This window comes from Macrobrachium rosenbergii, chromosome 50 (assembly GCF_040412425.1).
Source record: "Macrobrachium rosenbergii isolate ZJJX-2024 chromosome 50, ASM4041242v1, whole genome shotgun sequence".
Lineage (NCBI taxonomy): Eukaryota > Metazoa > Arthropoda > Malacostraca > Decapoda > Palaemonidae > Macrobrachium > Macrobrachium rosenbergii.
The window spans coordinates 16,222,501-16,245,000 of NC_089790.1; the positions used below are offsets into that span (position 1 = coordinate 16,222,501).

Below are 22,500 nucleotides of genomic sequence, written 5' to 3' on the forward strand. Positions count from 1 at the left end.
ATAATAATAATAATTAATTGATCCGTTCAAGACCCTTCTCAAGAAGAACAGTAATGTGGGTGTAATTAATAACTGCAATAAGAATTGCATCATCTGCATACTGCCAAAATTTAAAAAAATAAAAACAAAAGGAAGGTCTGTAACTGCAATTTCAAATTGTGAAAATGAGAGAGAGAGAGAGAGAGAGAGAGTTTTCTATATGTGAATTTTTCTATCTTTTACCTAAAGAGAGAGATGTGAAAATCTGAGAGAGAGAGAGAGAGAGAGAGAGAGAGAGAGAGAGAGAGAGAGAGAGAGAGAGAGAGAGAGAGAGAGAGAAATTTGCTGTATGTGGATTCTTCTATACCTTTACCTAAGGCGGGAGATGTGAAAATTTTGAGAGAGAGAGAGAGAGAGAGAGAGAGAGAGATTCTTCTATACCTTACCTAAGGCGGAGATGTGAAAATTTTGAGAGAGAGAGAGAGAGAGAGAGAGAGAGAGAGAGAGAGAGAGAGAGAGAGAGAGAGAGAGAGAGAGAGTGGTGGTGAGGAGGAGTGAGCCCTTGCAAGTACGTGGAGATGAATAATGATATGACGAAAACTTGATCCTGGGAAGGGAGGTTCCCACCCATATTTAATCATGCAAAGCAATAAGATCAAAAGGCGGAAGCAACAAGTGGTCGAGAAAGCAGCAGGAAGGAAGAAAGCAGGAGGTATGAAAGATAGCAGATAAACATAGTGCATGACACTGATGTGTTGGAATAATAAGATATGGCTAAAATGAAGGTTTTTTTTAACTTGTTATTGTTATTATTTACTGGCGTAGAGCAGCTTCTTCAAAATCTACTATTTCAGATAATCTTTAGTCTGACGCAGTTGACATAACAACAACAAAATAATAATAATAATAATAATAATAATAATAATAATAATAATAATAATAATGATTATGATGATGATGATGATTATTATTATTCACATTATGTCTATTATACAAGACTAAATGTTGTCTGAAATAATAATAACAATAACAATAATAATAGTATTAATATTAATTATAATAATATAAAAATAATAATAATAATAATGGTAATTACAACAATTATTATTAATAATAATAATAATAATATTATTAATTATTATTATTATTATTATTATTATTCAAATGTAAACACTAAGCTAGTGGTAACAGAGATTGACCTGGGTCCATTTCGACGGTGAAATAGATAAAAAAAATAAATAAATAAAGAAAGATTCTAAAATATATCAGATGCTTGTTATATCGAATCCTTTAGCCTGAAGCTGGGACGCTTGTTAGATTTGAAAGGACCGGAAAGGGTGGGGGGAAGAGACAGAAGAAATCGAAGAGAGCAAGGGAGTAACGAGGAAGGATCAAGGAACTGAGAGAGAGAGAGAGAGAGAGAGAGAGAGAGAGAGAGAGAGAGAGAGAGAGAGAGAGAGAGAGAGAGATGATTTGCTGTCTTTTATAAAAGAGAGATGACTGTTTCTACAATTCTACCTAAAGTAAAGTGTGTGAAAATATTCGAGAGAGAGAGAGAGAGAGAGAGAGAGAGAGAGAGAGAGAGAGAGAGAGAGAGAGAGAGAGAGGGGTGTTTTCTATATGTGAATTTTTCTATCTTTTACCTAAAGAGAGTAATGTGAAAATCTTGAGAGAGAGAGAGAGAGAGAGAGAGAGAGAGAGAGAGAGAGAGAGAGAGAGAGAAGAATCTAAAGGCAACCGTTTTCACAAATGTTAAACGCAGATAACGACTCTGTTCAGTTTCCATTTTGAATTTCATTGAAATAGTCTAACGACATTTCCTAATTTTACAAATAATGTAAGACTTAAAAAAGAATAAGTTTATAAATTTCAAAGGCTTAATGTAGCATGACTGCATACAGTATTTTTTCTATTTTTATTTTCTTATTTACTTATGACTACCAATAAAAATCAAGTGTGACGAAAGGAAAAGTCTACGGGATATTAAACTCACATTTAACTAACCCCGAACACTCCTGCCGAAGTCTTGGCTTAAACTCCTCTTTAGTAGAGAAAGTATTCACAAACACATCATTTACGATAATATAACAAATAACAGTAAGTAACAATCAAGCTTATGACAACAAATCTACAATGAATTATTAAACTATACTCAGCAGTAAAACGCATTAAATTAAAAAATCGTACAGGAAAATTAAATATCTTTCATACGAGGCAAAATCACACTACGAACGATATCTTGAAAATTTAAATATTCAATAACGCAGGCGGGTATATACATACCTCCCGTACACTGCAAAAAATTCCCCCTAAAACAGCATTGCTCGCCCGGCCGATAAACATATGCAATAAACGCTGCTAAGCGTTAAGGAATTTTTACGAAATTGCCTCGTGTGAAATTCTATATATATGACGGTCGGAATATCCGCATACACGCTGCTGGTACTTTGCGGAATGGCCACAGCGGTGAAAAAGAAACAAGGCAGAAATTCAACAATTAAAATTCAAAATTCCTTCGAGGGGTGAAAAGGAAAAATGCATTAGCTAATGCAGCACCCGAGAGGAGGAGGAGGAGGAGGAGGAGGAGGAGGAGGAGGAGGAGGAGGAGGAGGAGGAGGAGGAGGAGGAGGAGGAGGAGGAGGAGGAGGAGGAGGAGGGAGGAAGAAGTGGTGAGGATTTGTAATTCCCAGTGAAAAATGCCACCTCCAAAAACGAAACATTTTTTTTTTATTTACAAATACAATAACAAACTGCTAGATTTTATTGCTATTGAAAACATTCATAAAACCAACGGCCCCATCCTGACTTGCAATACTATACACACTTCTTACCTCCATTATACAATTTTGGGCAATTTTTTATTGCTAAAAGAATAGGAACACAAAAAACATAAGCTAGCGTTATTCAAATCGCCAGCGGCGACCTCTCCTGAATACTAGTTCAGCGCTCTCTCCAGCGTTTTTTCCCCTCTCACAGCCACTCTTAATGTTTTGGGTGAACGATAAAAATGAGTTTTGTTTTTCTCGGTAATTTTTAAATTGGATAACACCTCCTAATGATAATACAATTAGGAGTAAATTATCTTACTCAGAATATCTACTAATGATACCAGAATTATGAATGAATTATCTTACTGTGAAGTCTATTGGTTGGTTTCAGTTACCTATGCTTGTCTAATTTAATTTTATTTTGTTTGTATTTATTTCTTTCTTTATCTATCTATATATCTATTTAATTATTTGTTTCTGACCTCGTCAATAACATAATCAAGTTTCCTTAAGAAATATTTCTTGATGCTCAGCTGAAATCAGCAACAATAATAAATCATTAGAAGAAAAATATTTACCTTAAAGCATGATAAGTTATGTCTCTTTCAAAAGAAAATATCTAACTCAAAATATGATACCTTATGTCTCTTTCAGAAGAAAATATGTGCCTCAGAGTATAATGACTAATGTCTCTTTTAAAGGAAAATACCTCCCTCAGAATAAAACAACTTATATCTCCTATAAACCTAAATCCATGATGGCGTCTTTCAAGACATCAGTAACCAAACAGCACACTCGCCAGGAAGATACTTTCGCTTGCCTCAATATCCGTTGCCTCTTTAGGATGAAGATGCCTTCATTACACCTTGAGGATCATCCGGATTACGGCTGAACTTCCTCAGAAGTTTCGGGAAAACCCGTTGCTAAGCTTTTACGGATATGGATCAGATGCTGTCGACCATTAGGAAATCATAAGCGTTCGTGAATGAGACTTGGGAAATATTGCTTTCAAAGCAAAGTCTACACATTTAGTTTTATATTGAATATTATAAACACAGCTGAATGCATTTCCCTAAGTAACAATTTATTGATAGGTGCAACATTTCAAGTTACGACTTTAATGCACACTATAATAAATTGCTGCTTGATCAATACTTCAAGTTATGACGATAAAACACAATATATCAAGTTTCTCTATTTTAGATTGCTATTTGATCAATACTTCAAGGTTATTTATGCAATCAAAGATACGATGCTTGAACGAGACAAACTTCTCTCTCTCTCTCTCTCTCTCTCTCTCTCTCTCTCTCTCTCTCTCTCTCTCTCGGGAGTTCTCATATATAATTTCAGCTTCCAATGTTTCTTCTGACAATTTATGACAAAAATTAAAAAAAAAAAGGATATGAAATAATTTTCCGCTAACATCTCTTATCAGCAGTGATAATGAAGAAGAAGAAGAAGAAGAAGAAGAAGAAGAAGAAGAAGAAGAAGAAGAAGAAGAAGAAGAAGAAGAAGAAGAAAAGGAATAGGGGAAGAACCGATACCTGCAAATCAAAGCAGAATGAAGCGAAACGCACCGAGTAGCAGCGACTCGGAAAACATATGCTCCTGAATTGAAGGCGAGGTTTAACGATGGCACTCGGTGCCAAATGGCACGCCGACACGGAATATGGCACAACTAATGATCATAATCCGGAGTGATGGTGGCTCCCGTGCCAATAACGGCAACTACGTCTCGACTCGCAATTGCCAATCGGTTGCTCGAATGGTGCAAAAAAAAGAAAAAAGAAAAAAGTAAGGGTGTGTCATTGGGTAAAATACGTTCGTGCGTTTGTAAGTGGATGAAATATGCAGATGACCACACGAAAATAAAGCTGATTAACCTTTAACTGTATTTATCAGAATACTTGATAATTATAATTAAAGAAGTCTTACTGCGTGTTAGATAAGTGTCGCAAAATTATTGGAAATTTCTGGCAAAGGCCAAGCAATGAAACCTATGAGGTCACTCAGCGCTGAAAGAGAAATTGAGAATTAAAAGGCTTGAAAGATGTACCGAGAAATTGAGAATAAAATGGTTTGAAAGGCGTAAAGGGGAAACTGAAAATGAAAAGGTTTGAAAGGTGTAACAGAACGAAAACCTCTCGATTGCACTATGAAACAATTGTTGTGAGGAGGAGGAAAGTAAGAAGGAAGAAAGACAAAATGAACGGAGGTACAGTCAAAGGAATGAAAGGGGTTGCAGAGACGCTGTAAAGAACCTTAAGTAAGTCCTACAGTGCACCGCGTGAGATGCACTGATGGCACTACCACCCCCTAGGGGGTACAATACAAATGACATTTATAATGATCACTATCATCATCATTATTTGAAACCGACTCACAGTGTCGTGAGGAATATAAAATTTATAAAGTTTCTCCCCAAACCAGGGTTGAACTGCTTACAATGCATTGTGAAGTGGCTTTGAAGTTCGTTTCTATAGTGTTTACACAGACTCAGCTATTCAGCGATAAGTGCTAACAATAGTGAAGTCTTCCTTTTATCTTCGCTATCTCTTTCACAGCTAGTTATCTAATAGCACTCATCTAGGTACAAATTTAATAATCTACATTCCATCCTTAGAGTTATATTCGCGATTATCTTTACTTGAATTTTCTTTATATTGATGGCAATCAAGAACCCCTTTTACCTGTCAGCATTACCAACAAAAGGTTGGTCCTATTACAAAGCCAATTTCATTAAGAAATGTCCCAAAAAGAAAAACACTGAATACCGATTTCCAGGTTAAATCTACATGTAAAAAAATCGTATTCAACTAAAAAGACCCATTTCAGGCAAAATCCAACTTAAAAACACATCTACTTTTTGATATGATTGCGACATGAACACAGTGAACGGTTTTTAACAGATAAGCAATATCTACTTTTGTAATGACTGCTGACATGAATACTGTGAACGGTTTTTTAACAGGTATTGTACGTAATATCGTGAAGGTTTTTTTTTAACAGATACTGTACATAATTAGTCGTGTGCACAGTAATAAGGGCAAAAATCTGCTGCCAGATTTTCCTGTTATTTTTGCTAATTAGAAAAAAAATCTGATAACGATATCGGTTATCTTTTCATCTGGTGCATTCAATTGTCGGACGCCCATTAGCTTCGATCATTAGCGAATCCTGGTATTAATTATTGCAAGGAGAGAGAGAGAGAGAGAGAGAGAGAGAGAGAGAGAGAGAGAGAGAGAGAGAGAGAGAGAGAGAGAGAGAGAGATGATTGAAGTATCTGAATTTATCTATACTTTTATCAAGATAGGAAGACGTGAAAATTTGAAAGAGAGAGAGAGAGAGAGAGAGAGAGAGAGAGAGAGAGAGAGAGAGAGAGAGAGAGAGAGAGAGAGAGAGAGAGAGAGAGAGAGAGAGAGAGAGAGAGAGAGAGAGAGAGAGAGAGAGAGAGAGAGATTTGATGTATCTGAATTTTTGTAGACTTTTACCTAAACCGGAAGATGTGATTAAAACTATAGGATAGATATGGAAATAAAAATTAAGCTTTAAAAATTAAATTAATCAACTGTTGGAATAAAAAAATATTACTCCAAAAAGCTTTGGGAAATATAACTAAGGAAAGAAGGAAAAGTAATCTTGAAAAAAATATTAATAAATTAGTGAAATAAAAAACTTTTATATTTCAAGAGGCTTTGGGAATTAAAACAAGGGAAAGAAGGAAAATTAAACTTAAAAGAAAAAGAAGTAAAACATTATTGGGATAAAAAAAACATACAGCTTTGGGAATTAGAACAAGGGAAAGATTTTTTTATTAATTAAACTTTAAAGAAATACTTCCCTTTAACCAAAGCGACTAAAATCTATCTTAATTTTAGACTTTCCAAAGAAAGGAAATGAAGGAGCCAGAATGTCAGGTAAGCCATGAGGTAGGTTCTACTCTTAAATCAAGAGGAGGAAATGACGTCCAGGACAGGCTGGAGGAAATGAAAGGGAAAGGAGGAGGAGGAGGAGGAGGAGGAGGAGGAGGAGGAGGAGGAGGAGGAGGAGGAGGAGGAAGGAGTGAGGTCAACTGAAGAAGAAATGAAGAAAATCCCGAGTCTTTAAAACGAAAATATAAAATAAAGCAGTCGCAGATTAGAAAGACTCATTAAATAGTTGGTATGTAAAGAGAGAGAGAGAGAGAGAGAGAGAGAGAGAGAGAGAGAGAGAGAGAGAGAGAGAGACTCTCCACGACTACGAAGAACAGGGAGGTATCGTATAACCAGAGACAATTAAAGAAAGAGAGAGAGAGAGAGAGAGAGAGAGAGAGAGAGAGAGAGAGAGAGAGAGAGAGAGAGAGAGAGAGAGACTCTTCACGACTAAGAAGGACAGGAGTTATCATATAACCAGAGACAATTAAGAGAGAGAGAGAGAGAGAGAGAGAGAGAGCTTCGTTCATCTTCAAATAGCTGAGTCTGCCCAAACACTATAGAAACTAACTTCAAAGCCCCTTCACAAAGTGTCATAAGCAGTTCCAACTCTCCTCTATATAAAACCAGACCATTTATTCTTGTCTTCCATACTCTCACTCGCTTTTTGAATATCAAAAACATTTTTATAAACAAACGACCCGGAGTCTCTTAGTCAAGCGAAGACACAATGCATTACTACCCTAAAACGATTCTCCTTGTATTTTAATAATTCATTTACATTCTTATCTATTTTGTTTTTAATCTGTTGATTTATTTTTGCTTATAACTGATTCTTTCTGTGTGTCCTATGACTTTACTTCTTTAAAATGTACGTCATATACTTTGGATGCTTGAATTTCAAGTCAGAGGTCCCTGTGGTGGGCTTGTTCTTAATGAATAGGGTTTATCTTCTGAGCAGTGGTCCCTGTGGTGGGCTTGTTCTTAATGAATAGGGTTTATCTTCTGAATAATAATAATAATAATAATAATAATAATAATAATAATAATAATAATAATAATAATAATAATAATAATAATAATAATAATAAAGCAATACCTGAAACGTGAATCAATTCATATGACCCCAAATACCAAGAACTGAATGGAATTTAATATAGAATTTAGGCCAAGGGCTAAGCACTGGAACCTATGAGGTCATTCAGCGCTGAAACGGAAATCCACAGTAAAAGGTTTAAAAGGTGTAACAGGAAGAAAACGTCGCAGCTGCACTAAGAATCAATTGTTAGAAGAGGGTGGAAAGTAAGATGGAAGAAAGAGAGTATGAAAGGAGGTACAGTGAAAGGAACGAAAGGCGTTGCAGCTAGGGGCCGAAGCCACACTACAAAGAACCTTAAGTAATCCCTACAGTGGACCGCAAGAGGTGCACTGACGGCGCTACCCCACTACGGGATCAAATACAGATAAAGAATAAAAATGATATCTAAAGTATCTGCAACTGGAAAATAAGGATTATCAATAATTATGGGAGCAAGAATATAGCGCAAAAGAAAAACATAAAATACCCTCTCAGGATGTTCTTAATAAAATAAAATGTGCAAACGCACCCTTACATAAAAAAAAACACACACACACACAAATACACTCACATACAAACAAAGCCTAATAAAACCAGCCCATTACCGGCTGACATCAAACGGAATAGTCTCATGAATGAAAGCAATTCGTACACTGACCCTGAAACATTCAAGCAAGCAATTATTAAAAGAAAAATGAAAAATAATAACGGCTGCGTTATACGTTTAATCTGGGTCGACAATGGCTGTATTACTGTGGCGCATTTAAGTTAGTTTAGTGTTATATTCTTTTGAAAGTGGTCACGAATAAACAATATGCGTTTCTTTTGAGGGATATTATACAAATATACTGAGGCAAGTTTTCGTATGATAATTTTTGCGGTGGTTTAAAAAAAGGTAAAGCAGGATAATCCTGAGAATGGAAGCAATATACTGACATAAATATTGATTTAATATTAATATAGCTTTAATTTTTAAATCTTTGGTTGATTTTATCAAAATATAACATTCAATACTAACTTCAATCATATCAATTTATCGTTCGCTATATAATAAAAAAAACACTAATAATTAAGCGAAAATGTAACATTCACTACTGATTTCAATCATGTTAATTTATGGTTCGCTAAATAATAAGCAAAAAAATCACACTTATAATTGAGTAAAAATATAACATTCACTACTAAACATAGCAAAAATATAACATTCACCTCTAAATTAACATGACTGACACAATCATGTTAACTTATCTTTCGCTAAATCATGAAAAAAAAACCTACCTTTTTATTAAACATGGATAATGTTCCAACAGTCAAGATATAACACACTACAAGTTTCAAAACTGATAAAACAATTGATAAAACACGTAAACAGATCGTTTAATACACAGCTCCTTACAAACAACGCGAATATGAATATAAAAACAAATAAGGCAAATAGAATAAAATGCAACAATGCCGATATGAAAACAACACAGCAGGCTGAATGACAGACGCCAACAATAACTCTCGCGTCATTATATCAATAACCATAAAGCCAAAATAGGTACAGTCAAAATAAATATATCACAATGAAAAATGCCTGAACCGTAAAAAATATAATGGAATGATTCTCTTCAAAAAAAAAAGAACATTATTGTGAAGGATACAGAATAATACAATAGCTAAGTATAGTGAGAATTAACGACGTGTTTATGCTCACAGAAAAATGGTCTAGGATTGGAAAATAACTCATTCAGGAGAAATTCAAAATGTAAAGGAATTAATAAACTATAAATAAGAAACATACTACACTGCATTTCAAAGTGTGAAGGAATTAATAATCTATAAATATGAAAAATATTACACTGAATTTCAAAATGTAAATGAATTAATAAACTTTAAATAAGAGAAATATTACACTGAATTTCAAAATGCAAATGAATTAATAAACTATTAATATGGAAAATATTACACTGAATTTCAAAATGTGAAGGAATTAATAAACTATACATATGAAAAACATTACACTGAATTTCAAACTGTAAAGAATCAACAAAATATGAATATGAAAAATATTACACTGAATTTCAAAATTAAACTATAAATATAAAAAAATGTTACATTGAATTTCGAAATGTAAAGGAATCAATAAACTATAGCCTAAATATGAAAAAAAAATTACACTGAATTTCCAACGTCACAGCAATAACACCGAATCTTTTCACAACCATTCAACAAAAGCATTCCTGAAGGACGGTTCCGAATGATAAAAGAAAAATAACAAAAGACAAAAAAAAGGGTGAAAGAAGCCTCTAGAGACAGGAGAGAAAGGAGCATACAGAAAGGAGTGAGAAAGAGAGAAAGAGAGAAAATCTGAAAAAAGTGTGTCTGAAAAATGTCCTGCAAAAAGAGTCAACAGAACGAAACGAGTTGCCAAGTAGCGAAATAAGAAGCCCCCAGGGAGCTCCCAGATTTTACAATCTTTTATGAGCAGTAAAATTCTTTCTGTTTCAACTCAAACTTTACTCTCATTTTTCCACCCTTTCCGATAAGATTTCTTCTTTTTATCTCTGGAATATCCTCTTATTTTTGGGGAGGGGAGGGGCTTATCCTGAAAAAGTCAATCGAGTCGACAGTTTACAACCTCGAAATTGACTTGCAATAAGATTATCCAAGGTGCAAATAAAAAAAATCATCAAAGTCGTTTTAAAATGTCTGTCAGTATTTTTTTGTATCTAAGCGACTATACAAACAGTCATATATTTAATAATATTAATTAAAACATCAGTCAGATAATGAACAAACTACGGCAAAAGTAAAGCTGGTAGTATTTTAATCTCATTCCAAGTAAATAACGTCACGAATTAAATAATAAAAAAGTCCTTCATTCGTTATAACATTCTTAAGTATTATAACGAAGCCATAAAACCATACAAATAGATTCAAGACTGACCTCAATTATCATTTCATGAAAATATCACTAATAATGAAAATAATAAAAAGTCTTTATAGCAGGAAAACGATGTCAGGATTATAAAAAAAAAAACTCACGATAATTTCACAAACAATTGAAAGTTCTCATTCTTGTCGTTATGAGACGGTGGAATGAAGCTTGTTGTTCCTTATACGTTTTATACATTCATACATTTTATAAATTTATTTTATATGTTTTAAATATCCATAGATTTGTGAAAACAGTGTCACAAAAAACGCAAAAATTTTCATTGTTGTTAATTCGAGAATGAGTAATGAAGCTTTCGCCGTATACATTTATACATTTTATACATTTATTCTACGCGACGGTGTAATGAAGCTTGCTCCTTATGCGTTATAAACATTCATACACTTTATACTTTCATACATTTTATCCATTTATACATTATATACATTTATTCTATATGATTTTGCCTCTTCTTGACAAGCCCTTCTCTTCCTCCTCAGTATTTTATCAAGTCTGAAACTATACATGATATACATTTATTCTCTATGTTTTTAAGGGCTCAGCATCTTTGCCTCTTCTTCACAAGTCCTCCTCCTCCTCCTCCTCCTCTGTATTTTATCAAGTCTGAAACTATTTATCCCCAGGAAGGCAGCACGCGTCCTGTTTTTCAGAGTTAACTTTGGGTATTCGTCATTTTAAGAGTCTGTTTCGTGTCACATGTTTTATGACTTTGTCGGGTTATAAATACGCCTCCCTGTCTCTTTAATTTTCATTTCCAATACATGCTCCTTTCCTCCTGGGGTTACTGACTTTAACGAGTAAAAAATGCGACGAAGTTTCTTCGGCGCAATCGAGTTTTCTGTTCAGCGTATAATGCTGTATGAAACTCTCAGCTACGACCCGGCAACGCTCAATTGCTCCCCAGATGCGTTCAAGTGAAGGTGCGTCGACGACGCCTCCGGAAAGCGCTGCCAGACGCACGATCCATGGTTAACCTTAATCTTAAATAAAATAAAAACTACTAGGGCTAGAGGGCTGCAATCTGATATGTTTGATGATTGGAGGGTGGATGATCAACATACCAATTTGCAGCCCTCAATCCTCAGTAGTTTTTAAGATCTGAGGGCGGACAGAAAAAGTATGGACGGACAGACAAAGCCATCTCAATAGCTTTCTATTACAGAAAGCTATTGTGTATAAATGTGCATAAACAAGCAACTCCAAATACTCTTATGTGTTTGCTTTCTTCTCCTTCCTTTAAATCTTCAGTAAAAAATGTGTACAAATTTGTATTAACAAACACTTAAACAAGCACTCCAAATACTCTTACATATTTCCTCTCTTTTTCTTCTTTAAATCTCCGGTTAAAATGTGTATAAACAAACACTTAAACAAGCACTACAAATACTCTTATATATTTTTTTAAATTTAAATCTTCAGCTGAAAACCCTTATGGACAGAGTCAACAGACTTTAATAAACCCAAGAGGGCTCCAGAGGAAAATCAGCCTGCAGGGAGATAGACAGGTTACATGAAAAGGTTATAAATCAATCAATCAATCAATAAATAAATAAATAAATAAATAAATAAATAAATAAACAAATACATAAATAAATAAATATAGGGTAACAGGTTATAGGAAAAGGTGATCGATAAATAAATATAGGGAGACAAGTTATAAGAAAAGGTTATAAACAAATAACTATAGGGAGACAGGTTATAGGAAAAGGTGAACAATAAATAAACATAGGGATACACGTTACAGGAAAAGGTGATCAATAAATAAATATAGGGAGACAGGTTATAGGAAGATGTGATAAATAAATAAATATAGGGAGACGTGTTATAGGAAATGGTTATAAACAAATAATTATTGGGAGACAGGTTATAGGAAAAGGTGTTAAATAAATAAATACTGGGAGATAGGTTATAGGAAAATGTGTTAAACAAATAAATATACGGATACAGTTTATAGGAAAAGGTGTTAAATAAAAAAATTTAGGAGACAGGTTATAGGAAGACATGATAAATAAATATATATACGGATCCAGGTTATGGGAAAAGGTGATCAATCAATAAATATAGGTTACAGGTTACAGGAAAAGGTTATAAACAAACAAATATAAGGAGACAGGTTATGGGAAAAGGTAGAAAATAAATAAATATGAGGGAACAGAAAATAAATATGACAAGGATTTGTGTATAAAAGCACATGCGCAGTAAAATGCGTCAAAATAAATTAATGTTATGGAAGAGGCCTCAATTCATCACCTGTAAGTATACAGGAAATTGCGTCAAAACGGTAAGTTTTAACGGTGTTGTAAACAAAATGACGAGTAAGTAATTGCTTGCATTTCATTTTAACTCATGAATGACATTTCAAAATCATCCATGGAAAATTTTCTATACATCTTGTCTAATGTTCATCCACACAATCTTACATACTCTCTCTCTTTCTCTCTCTCTCTCTCTCTCTCTCTGGTGCGTAGAATTTATGATGTCAACTCGTTTGTTAAGGAGAATTTCAAGCTCACCATGATCAATCATAATGTGCTTTTACTCACGACAAAAACTACTGAGCAATTCTACAGTTTAATGCTGACACTATCCATTCATCTGGCCTACCAAACATTTTGTTTTTTGAAGAGGGACACTTTTTTCTAATAAACAAAAATTAATAAGCCTTTCGTCTCGATAATATATACCCAACTTCTTTCCCCTTTTATATGTACTTCATCTGCACCACAAGATCAAAAGGAATTAACTCGCTGGACTTCTACTGTTATTACGATTGAAAAGTGCTCTCGAGAACGAAGCTACATACGCCCGCCAACTTTTTGGTAACATGAAGTACGTTTTTTTTTTTTTTTTTTAACATTACAATAAAGTCCATTTTCTGGCCTTTCATTCCTTTCGACTTTATACCTTCAGCCTGCTTTACTTTTCAGAGATCACTTTCAGCTCAAGAGGGGAAAGTCTGTCTCTACTTTGAGGGAGAAACCTCAGTTGAATCTCGGATGCTTTCTCATACAGCAGAGCCGAACTGGGCTTCCTTCTGGTATCTGTTTACTTTGCATTCATACATAAATGCATAAATGCATGAAGAAGAGAGAGAGAGAGAGAGAGAGAGAGAGAGAGAGAGAGAGAGAGAGAGAGAGAGAGAGAGAGAGAGAGAGAGAGAGAGGGTGGTTATACGTGCTAGTATTCCGATTATCAGAAATTCTTCTATGAGTATATGAACAATACACTGATATATATATGTATATATATATATATATATATATATATATATATATATATATATATATATATATATATATATATATATATATATATGTGTGTGTGTGTGTGTGTATGTGTGTGTATGCATATATATAATACATATATAAACTGTATATATATATATATATATATATATATATATATATATATATATATATATATACATAATCCCTAAACCACAAAAACGTGTATATTTTATTCATCAACACAGAATACAAGCACGAGAGCAGGACGTCACACCGGCGTAAACATTCAATCCCAAATCAATAGGCTAATTATTATTTTGTGTCCAACTGGAGGTGGAAAATTTAAACTCGCCACAGGTTGAAGTTATGATAATTGATCTCTGGTAACAAATGAGAGTTTGATTAATCCGGAAATCTCCTCCCCTCCTCCTCTTCCCCCACCCAATGGCGATTGCCCATGCTCCCCCGGGGGGAGGGATATCAGAGCCACCACCCTCCCCTCCCCAACCCACTCGACCACTTTCCTAACATCAAAAATAAATCAGTCAGGTAGAAATGCAATATTAAATGTCCATTTCGTTTCATCCGTCTGTTTTATTGAGAGAGAGAGAGAGAGAGAGAGAGAGAGAGAGAGAGAGAGAGAGAGAGAGAGAGAGAGAGAGAGATTGTTTAATTGGTCAAAGAACTCTCCGTCATATTTTCATCAAATACATCCAAACCTTTGGAAGCAAAAGATACACTTCCGATCAAACACATTTGCTGTTAGATACTCAGCCATTAATTGAACTTATTCCAAAACAAACTGCTATCAACAACATTTAAATATATCACCCACAGCACCCTATAATTAAACACACTAATAACTTTGCCTAACTGGTATAATGATAATGATAATAAAAATAAAGTATTACTTATGTTCACACTTACTATTGCAAAGTTTTTGCCTTCTACCTACTGTAACACACTTGTGTGCATTAGTTGTACAAGAAACTAAAATTAAAACTCTAATATTACCTTTACCTAACTGCTATAATGATGATAATGATAACAAAAAACAGGTTTTGTTATCATTATTATTGTCATTATAGCAGTTAGATAAAGGTAATATTAGAGTTTTAATTTTAGTTTCTTGTACAATTAATGCACACAAGTGTGTTAGAGGAGGTAGAAGGCAAAACCCTTTGCAATAGTAAGTGTGAACATAAGTAATACTTTATTTTTATTATCATTATTATTATCATTATACCAGTTACGCAAAGTTATTATTAGTGTGTTAATTATAGGGTGCTGTGGGTGATATTTTCCAAGGTATTTCCTTTTACCCAGTGTAACAAACACTTGTATATTAGTTCTACAGGGAACTAATTTCGGTTTGCCCGATATAAGTGATCATGAATAAACATATTGGTTGGTACATATTCCAATCTCATGGATGGCCCGGTTTGGACTTTACATTTAATTGAAATTGTAATCACGACACGAAACCACTTATAGGAATCGAAGGAACGCATTCCGGAACCTGGAATGGAGTGACTCAACTTTCAGCAAAATCTGTTAATGAAAATTGAAACAAACTAATTGTTTTTCAAGTTCCTTTACCTAATTAGCAAAATTACGATTACTTACTTCAATATCAGTCTTTTCCAGAACATTTCTTGACGGTTACTTCTTTTCTGACCAAACAGCTACTAAGAATTTAACCAAGAATTTAAGTAGGAGCATTCTCTAATTCTCATTACCACATGACAGCTGCTACGGCCTCGAGAATACGTGGATTTTGAAATGTGCCCACCGTAGGTCGACCGTGTGGAGGTTTGTGTATTAGAGATACGAGAAATATAGTGTTTTATTATTATCCCTTATATCAGTATATTTTTCACGTCTCTTTCACGTATATTATTATCCCTTATACTAGTATAATTTTTCACGTTGATGTTGTTTCCCTCGCTGCCCCTGCTGCTGCATTTGTTGTTGTTCTTGTTTGCTGTTGCTTCTTTTATTTTTTGAGAAAATGGAAGGTCAGTTGGAAGTAAGGAATGATCCCCCCACCCCCATGAGTTCGGCTTCTATGACAGGGAACATGTTTCTATGAGACGTTTCGTGAAATACAAGGGAATAAGCTCAGAGAGAGAGAGAGAGAGAGAGAGAGAGAGAGAGAGATTTTAATTATTCATGTTATCAGTTTTAAAATTTATTACCACAGAGCAAAACACAGAACTGTATCCATAATATCTGAGAGTGTAATGGCCATGTATGTAAAAAATATACTGTAATTATATCTCACTAAACGTCTCATAGAAACATGTTCCCTGTCATAGAAGCCGAACTCTGGGGGAGGGGGGCGGGGGATCGTTCCCTACTGCCAAATGACCTTTCATTTTCTCAAAAAATAAAAAAACAACAGCAAACAAGAACAACAACAAATGCAGCAACCAACAGGGGCAGCGAGGGAAACAACATCAACAACAACAGTAAAAGCAGCGAGGGCAACAAGACGTTAATAAAAATGTCACAGATTCACTCGGTTATTTTCCGCAAGTCTTTTGGGGGCGCCGCCCCCCACTCCCCTTTTCTTTTTTTTTTTTTCCTACCCTGAACGCAAGTTTTCCCGTCGGGCGCCATCGCCCTTCCACTATTTTCCTCCTCCTCCTCCTCCTCCTCCTCCTCTGGTGCTTTTAGGAAAGCAATCTATTTCGAGTTTTGTCAAATTTCCAACGAGAAAAGTACAATTGTTCCCGAAATGTATTTTTCCTTTTTTTTTGTCTTCGGACAACGTTGCATTCTGCAATCCTTCGCTTGATATTGCATTCTTCAGAGGGAAAGGGGAAGATATTACAGTATTACAATCTTCCAAATCATAACATTTTCTTCCTGTGGGGTTGGGAAGATATCACATTATTTACAATTTTCCAAAGCATAACATTTTCTTCCTGAGGGGTTGGGAAGATGTTTTTTACAACATTACAATCTTCCAAAGCATAACATTTTCTTTCTGAAGGGGTAAGGGGGGAGGGAAGATATTACAATATTACAGTCTTCCCAAGTATATAATTTTCTTTTGAAGGGGTAGTGGGGGAGGCAAGATAATACAATAAGATAATTTTCCCAAGCATATCCTTTTTTTCCTGAGGGGAAGAGCGTGAAGTGGGGAGGGCAGATATTAGAATATTACAATCTTTCAGAGTATATCATATTCTTCCTGATGGTGAGGAGGCAGAGGAAGATATTGCAATCTTCTCAAAAATAATTACTTCCACAGAGGTAAGGGGGGAGAGGGGAAGATATTAAAATCTTCCCAAGCAAAAGATGCAAAAGATGGAGAAAGCACCCTTGATGGGAAGAAGAAGAAGGAGGAGAAGAAGAAGTTGGAGAAGAAGAAGGAAAGAGAGTCCTCTCAAGGGACGGGAAGATATTACAATATTACACTATTCCCAAACATATAATTTTCTTCCTGAAGAAGAAGAAAAAAAAGGAGGAGGAGGAGGAGGAGAAAGCATCCTTTTCAGCAGAAACATCTGCCGGCAATATCCTTTTATCTCAAAAGAGGTCCCTTTCCTTTTTAAGGGATATACCTTCCCCCAAGAGAGAAAGCAGCCGTAGAAAGAAGACGTCTTTCTCTCTCCTATAAGTTCATGAGTTATTTGACAGCTCCGCTCTCACTCGGGGGGGATGGGGGGAATTTCTGAAAGTCACAACTCGTCCTCCAATGGATTTCCATAATGTTCTCCAGCTCCCAGTCGAATCCCATAATATCTCGAGGATTTCCTTCTGCGAATGACAGCGTTCGAGCTGAGATATGTCTTCTTTCCTTTTTCGCGTCTTACGGAGGGGATCGATTATTTGAAGGTTCCCTTGCTCTCCTTAATTACTGACCGTACGTGGTTCTGCGTCAACTGCCAAAGGATATTGCAGTGAAATAAATTGCCAAAAGTCATTAGCCATTATTATTACTATTATTATTATTATTATTATTATTATTATTATTATTATTATTATTCAGAAGATGAACCTTATTCATATGGAACAAACCCACCAGAGGGGCCACTGACTTGAAATTCAAGCTTCAAAGAACAGTATTATTATTATTATTATTATTATTATTATTATTATTATTATTATTATTATTATTATTATTTTTCAGAATATGAACCCCATTCATATGGAACAGGCCCAAAGGGGACACTGACTTGAAATTCAGGCTTCCAAAGAATATAACTATTATTATTATTATTATTATTATTATTATTATTATTATTATTATTCAGAAGATTATTATTATTCATAAGATTGAACAAACCACCAAAACGGCCATCGACATGAAATTCAAGCCTCCAAAGAACATGGTGTTCATTTGACAGATGTAACAGAAGGTAATCGGCAACGCCGAAAGAAGAGACCACTTTATCTAAATTCTACAGATTCTACAAATAAGAGAAAAAGTTTTCCAAAACCATAAAGCAGAAACTGACTCCGTCTCATCATTCATATCTGGCATCTCTCCTCAACTTGGAATTACTTTTTAACATTGAGTACATTTCCTTTTTTATTTATAAAAAAATTATACATTTCTTATCAAAAGCTTCCTTCGTGAAAAAAAGCAAATCATGATGAAAAATAATTTTTTCTATACACCATTCTCCCATTAGCTTTGCTTTTAAAAGTTAACACAACCCCAAACATTTCTCTGCAATAAATATATACGATATATATATATATATATATATATATATATATATATATATATATATATATATATATATATACTATATAAAATTTATATATATATACTGTATATATTATATATAATATATATACTATGTATATAATGACTTATACAAAAGAAAGCAGAGTAAAGCAAATAAAGTAATTATATCGACCAAGGTGTTAGAGAGAGAGAGAGAGAGAGAGAGAGAGAGAGAGAGAGAGAGAGAGAGAGAGAGAGAGAGAGAGAAATCAGTCTTCATAAATACCCATTTTCCTTTTGGTGAAAAATGTCCCTAAGACATCGTCTCTCAACACATTTATCCCTAAGCGTGTACCCAATTTCTAATGCAATTTAATACCTGGTCACACTTCGTCTTGTGAAAGTATATACTCTTGAGAGAAGTCATCCCACTACCTGTTGTTATTGTTTATGTTGCTTCATCGTTTCTCACAAGCAACACAACAAGGTTAAAGACATACAGCTAAGTTAAGTAACATTATTATTATTATTATTATTATTATTATTATTATTATTATTATTATTATTATTATTATTATTATTATTATTATTATTATTCAGAGGTTGAATCATACTCATCTGGAACAAGCCCAAAAAGGTCACTGACTTGAAACTTAAGCTTCCCAAAAATATATTATATTATTATTATTATTATTATTATTATTATTATTATTATTATTATTATTATTATTCAGAAGAAGAACACTATTAACACGGAACAAGCCCATCAGAGGGACCACTGACTTGAAGTTCAAGCTTCCAAAGAATAAGGTCTTCATTGGAAAGAAGTAACAGAAGGTAACAGGAAATACAGAAAGAAAAGACCAGTTATTAGAAAATAAATTAAATAAATAAATAAATAAATAAATAAATAAATTAAAATGTAGGTAAATTATTAAAAGTACAAGGAAAAAAGTTTTAGAGTAGTACTGCATTGCATCTTCGCTTGAACTTTTCAGGTCACAAACGCGCATTATGCAATTTTTATAACGTTGCATTTTTCCAATTTACGAAACAAATTTGCAGTTATGTTTCAAAGTCTACGAAAATGTTCTAGAAAACAAAAACAGTGGCAATGACAGAATATGCAACAACAGGAACCTTATCAGCGTTAGTCTCTTAAAATCATAGACATTTTTACTAGCATTTTTGGCAATATGAGACCAAAGCATCAGCATCTAATATTCTTACTGTCTACGAACAAGAAGTGAATATCCTTCAGCCAAATTCACCCCAGTTAGCATCGAGATATCAAATGCAATTACAGATATTTCTATTTTACTCTTTTTCTATGCACAATATGAATATCATCGATAAGATATGATTAGGAAGTATTATCCCCTGAAGAACGAAATAACTGGAAATTCAAGACTCAGGAAGACACTGACCGAAATAAATGGAAAATTAAGATTCTGAAAGAAACTGAACATATTCTTAGACGTAAATACAAAAGATCAGATCTAAAACAAGCTGAATTCATTCCTAAATACGACGATTAAATATAAGACATAAAATGCATCTGAGTTCGAGTGTAAAAATACATACACACAAATTATATATATAATATATATATATATATATATATATATATATATATATATATATATATATATATATATATATATATATATATATATATATATATATATATATATACATATATATACATATATTTATATATAATCTCAAGCATCTCCACAAACCAGACGCAACAAAATAGAGAACCACGCACACCATCTGAACACGACCATAAACCCACTGACACGAGAAGAAAGCTAAAACCTTTTCGATTACATAAACGCCAGGAATAAATTCGAAGAGGAAGATATTCCTGTTGGAAATTTCTTCTTCCGGAGATGCGCACAGACACACACGCACACACAGGAATCATAAAACGCTGCTGAGAATGATAAATAAACAGGAATCGCCCATCCTAGCGCCACCCTCCCTCCCCACCAAGGTGCTTCTTGGCATCCAAGATGCCAGAGAGAGAGAGAGAGAGAGAGAGAGAGAGAGAGAGAGAGAGAGAGAGAGAGAGAGAGAGAGATCAGAAGGGCACAGGAAACTACAACTCACCTCTCGCCTTCCGTAAACACCATCTCACGGAGGAGCCTCTGGGATGCTGCTGTCTCATCTTCCATAAGGGCAGAAGAAGAGATGGGAGGAGGAGGAGGGAGGAGGAGGAGGAGGAGGAGGAGGAGGAGGACTCCTTTTTAGGGATGCCGCTGTCTCATCTTCCATAAGGGCAGCAGAAGAGATGGCAGGATGAGGAGGAGGAGGAGGAGGAGGAGGAGGAGGAGGAAAGGAGGAGGAGGAGGAGGAGGAGGAAAAAGAAGACTCCTTTTTAGGGATGCTGCTGTCTCGTCTTCCACAAGGGCGACAGCACAGAGGGAGGAGGAGGAGGAGGAGGAGGAGGAAGAGGTGGTGTCAAGCACTTACTAACAAATTTCCTGCTTGTCATGAAATTGTATGAGTCCGTATATTTTGCAATTTCATTAATTGTAACTTATCAATCATGAGAGAGAGAGAGAGAGAGAGAGAGAGAGAGAGAGAGAGAGAGAGAGAGAGAGAGAGAGAGAGAGAGAGAGAATAAATCAGGAAAATTTACAATATAATGAGAATTTAATGGAAGGAAAATGAGTAAAATGTAAAAAATTGTAAAATGCCCAATAACAGGTTATGTCAAAACTTTATAAATAAAAAAAAAATAAAAAAAATCTCCCTTACAGTAAGGAACAGACGGATGTAATGAAGGGAAAATTAGCAAAATGTATAAATAATCAAACACCCTATAACAGGTCACGTTCTGTCAAAACTTGAAAAAAATTCCCCCTACAGTGAGGAGGAACACGTGGACTAGCTTAGGTTCAGGGGATATCTCCTCAGTACGAGGCTTAATTTATTCCTAAATGTTAAACTTCTTAACTTATGCAAAATAATATTACACTGAACCACTGAAGATACCAAGATCTTGGTCCTATATTATACTGTACTTTATAAATATCAGACAAGACATACATGAATTAAAAACGAAAGCATCAATTTATGGATGTATGAATGATTAAACTGCATGAGTTGATATTGCTGAAATCTGGAATCGAGTCAATAATCCACAAGAAGGTAAAGGAGTCTCTTCAATTATTGGATGTCAGACAACAATAAAGGCAAAGAAAAATAAGAATAAATAAATAAATATAAAATATGCAGACGAAGGGTATAAGCGTTCACGAACAGCAAAACTTAGAGAGACGAGGACAGTTGGTTTTATATAAAATTCAATGACAGGAGCTAAATCAGAAGGATATGGAATTTAATGTTAAATTCCAAATGGGACTACAAGATGAAATAACATACACATAAACAAACAAACACAGACACACATATATATATATATATATATATATATATATATATATATATATATATATATATATATATATATATATATATATATATATATATATATATATATATATATATATATATATATATATATATATATATATATATATATAAACAAACACAAAACACACACGCATATATATACAGTATATATACATATAACTGAATCACCAAAATACGGAAATTGATGAATATACAAATGAAGACAAAATCCACGAAGTAAAGAGAAACACTGGAGTGGTGCGAGGCCTTTCGACTGTAGACCTTTACTTAGCTAAGCAAAGGACGACAGTCGAAAGCCCTCGCAGCACTCCAGTGTTTCTCTGCGAGGACTTTCGACTGTCGTCCTTTACTTGCTAAGCAAAGGTCGACAGTCGAAAGGCCTCGCAGCACTCCAGTGTTTCTCTTTCCTCGTGGATTTTGTCTTTATTTATATATATATATATACATAAATATATCCATATATATATA

At 34.3% G+C, this 22,500-nt stretch overlaps 1 protein-coding gene across 7 annotated transcripts in view; it reads right to left on the bottom strand.

Moving 5' to 3' along the window:
• LOC136832667 (cell adhesion molecule Dscam2-like) overlaps nt 1–22,500 on the bottom strand; it is a 787,908-nt gene that overhangs the window by 473,449 nt on the left and 291,959 nt on the right. The window lies entirely within an intron of this gene.